Source organism: Gracilinanus agilis, chromosome 1 (genome assembly GCF_016433145.1).
Source record: "Gracilinanus agilis isolate LMUSP501 chromosome 1, AgileGrace, whole genome shotgun sequence".
Lineage (NCBI taxonomy): Eukaryota > Metazoa > Chordata > Mammalia > Didelphimorphia > Didelphidae > Gracilinanus > Gracilinanus agilis.
This window is the reverse complement of record NC_058130.1, coordinates 614,040,123-614,043,530: the sequence shown is the minus strand read 5'-3', so window position 1 is coordinate 614,043,530 and position 3,408 is coordinate 614,040,123. Positions and strand designations below refer to the sequence as shown.

Sequence of the window (3,408 nt, the reverse complement as noted above, 5' to 3'; positions counted from 1 at the left end):
GATTTTTAAAGTCACTAGTTAACGATGGCTTAGATCAAAATCTTGATGGGGATTTTCTGCCAAGAAATCAGTTGTTGGAGGTCTGAAGGACAACAGCCAACACTTGGTCATTAATGAAAAAGAATACTAGTTCAAAGAAGCTAGAACAACATATCATCTATACATTATTTTTGGTTGACATTAGAATGCCATATATTAATTATCCCTAGAAGATTTACCTTCCTAATTGCAATTTACTTAAATTAATATCGAAATAGCCTTCAATTATCTTAACATGAGCCAACTGACAGTTGGAAAAAGGCAAGCCAGAAGTAGGAGCTCCCCCTAAGACTGTGTCAAGTTATTCAATACATATACTCTTACCTGTGTATCATTTTCTTGGTCACTCCAAAAATACTTATTATTGAAAATAGTGAAAATAGAGTTCTCTATCTCCTAAAAACTGGTAGAAAGCTTCTTAATTTGTTCTACACAGTCTCAGATTAACATCTAAATGAGAGCTCCAGAAATCTCCTATTATATGTTTTTTTTTTGAAGTGCATACAACCTTGCCTCCAATTCATTTGGTCATTTGTTTAGTCTGTTTTAGAAATAATAAGCAATGGGGACAGCTATGTTGCTCAGTGGATTGAGAGCCAGATGGGAGGTCCTAGATTCAGATCTGGCCTCAGACACTTCCTAGCTATGTGACCCTGGGTAAGTCACTTAACCTCCTTTGCCTAACCCAGTGGTTCCCAAACTTTTTTGGCCTACCATCCCCTTTCCAGAAAAAATATTATTTAGCCCCCTGGAAATTAAATTTTTAAAAATTTTAGTAGCAATTAATAGGAAAGATAAATGCACCTGTGGCCATCACCATCCTCCCTGGATCACTGCTGCACCCACCAGAGAGCAGTGGCATCCACTTTGGGAATCACTGGCTTTGCCCTTACCACTCTTCTGTCTTGGAAGCAATACACAGTATTGATTCTAAGATGGAGAGGAAGGGTTTTTTAAAAAGAAAAATTAAAAAAAAAACAGGCCTAGAGATGGGAGGCCCTAGGTTCAAATCCGGCCTCAGACACTTCCCAGCTGTGTGACCCTGGGCAGGTCACTTGACCCCCATTGCCTACCCTTACCACTCTTCTGCCTTGGAGCCAATGCACAGAAGTTAAGGGTTTAAAAAAAAAGAAAAAAAGAAAAAAGAAAAAAAAAGGAAACAATAAGCAACCTGATGTAGCAAATGGCATGGGAATCAGGAAGACCTGGGTTCTAATCTTGTTTCTGACACATTAGCTATGTAACTCTGAGCAATTCAGGTAACCTCTCCATGCTCCAGACAACTGTCTAAGACTATTAGCTGCACATGAGCTGCTGATTAGCACTGTTGTGTGGAGTTTCTTTTCTAGGAATTTCTTAAATAGATTTAAAAATAAGTCTCAACAACAACAACAAAAGTTAGAGATATAAGAGGCTTTAGGTTAGTAGCTTACCCTCAATACAAAGGAGCTAACTGGCTTGAAAACAAAAGTTTTGATGGAACATTTTATTGGGGAGAAATTATTCAGTTTGGTAAAATGGAAAAAGTACTGGCTACCAAGTCAGAAAACATGAGTTCAAATCTAGACACAGACATTTATAACTACTGTGATTTTAGATAAATCAACCTCCCTGGACCTCGACTTCTTTAATCATAAAATATGGAGGCTGGACTACATAGCTTCTGAGATCTCTAGATCTATAATCATATGACCTTCTATGCTCCAATTTCATCATCAAAAGGAATTTGATGTCCTTGTGCAAACAATTGTATAAGTGTGGTATGTATAATAAATCCATTGGAAGACAAGCACAAGGCTATTCTTTGTTAGTCTCTTCAGAGGCTTTTCAGGGATGTAGGAAATAATCTGGTTACTAGTGGAGCAAAAGAACCTCAGCCACTGATTATAGACATTTTAGATAGAGATTCTCCTTTATTTACTGCCATTTGTTCAGGGTTCTATCTATTTTTCCTCCTCTTCCTCCTGATTCCACAGACACACATATAAAATACTTAGAGATCTTAGGATCTATGGATCTATGGAGGACATTGACCACAAGTAACAAACTGAATTTGATCAACAAGACATGGAAGATGTTGAAGAAGTGGAAATAAAAACTAGAGAAAGTGCAAACAACAAAGCTCATTGACTGGCCAATTATTCAGATGAGGCAGAACTTTCAAATTCTTGGAGCCTTTCAAGAAAGATTAGATGATCTGTTGGTAATGTCAACCAAATACATTGAAATCTTGCCAAAAGTAGTCAGATGGGACAGCCAGGTGGCTCAGTAGATAGAGAGCTAGGTCTAGAGATGAGAGCTCCTGGATTCAATTCTGGCCTCAGATATTTCTGAGATATGTGACCTTGGACAAGTCACTTATCCCCAATTGCCTAACCCTTACCACTCTTCTACTTTGGAACTGATAATTAAAGGAGAGAGAGACAGAGATGGAGACAGAGACAGAGACAGAGAGAAGGTAGGGGTTTGAAAATAAAAAGAAGAAAGAAAAAAGTAGTAAGGTGATGTATGAATGCTCTTAAACATCAAGTTAATTATGCATAGATAGAAGTTAATTTCCTTGAGAAAGTTAATACCCTTGAAGGAAAGTATGCTATTTGTTACCAGCCACTTTTTGATAAGAAAAATGAAATCATTAATGCAATTTATGAGCTTACAAAATAATGTGACTGGTAAATAGATGGTAATGAAATATTTTAGAGGAAATGAGAGAAGATAATCTTAAAAATGTGGAGGGAAGAGGAATTAAGAAAAAGAAGACCCTAAAAGGATTCTTGAATTTTTCAATTCAGGAATTTTAAAAAGGGCTTTAAAAAATATTTACTTGCTCCTTAATATGAGTCTCTTGTTCAGAACCATGAGTAACCTATTCTGAAGTACCTGAAATATATTAAAGTGAAATTCTCCAATGCCAAATCTATGGATTTGAGACAGGAATTTCATTTTGAATTCTATGAATATTTCACAAATGAGGGATTGAAGAAGAAATATTGGATGCAGCCAGAAAACATGATTAAAATTCTCCTTTGTTAACACAGAAATTATAAGTTGCCCAGGGTATCAGGTAGGAATCACTGGAAACTGTCTTTATCACTTTTCAAACTGTCGTGAAGAACCAATCATAAAGTAATTTTTTCAACTCAGTAGATAAATGGATTTAAGTTGGCATTTACTAGCTGTGCCTTCATTTCTTTATTATAGAAATGTTATGACATACTAACTAGGAGACAATGCATTCTGCAATTTGATTTAAGAAGAGATTGGTATAGGGATAACAATTTCCAGTAAGACTACATCTACTATTTATGAGTTAGATTGCTTATGGATTTTAAAATTTTAATATGACAGTCATCTATAAAAAAACAGTAT

The 3,408-nt window shown here is 35.9% G+C and overlaps 1 pseudogene; it reads left to right on the top strand.

The window, feature by feature from the left end:
- Positions 1-2,058: 2,058 nt before the first annotated feature.
- LOC123254774 lies at positions 2,059-3,072 on the top strand (annotated as a pseudogene).
- The last annotated feature ends 336 nt before the right edge of the window (positions 3,073-3,408 follow it).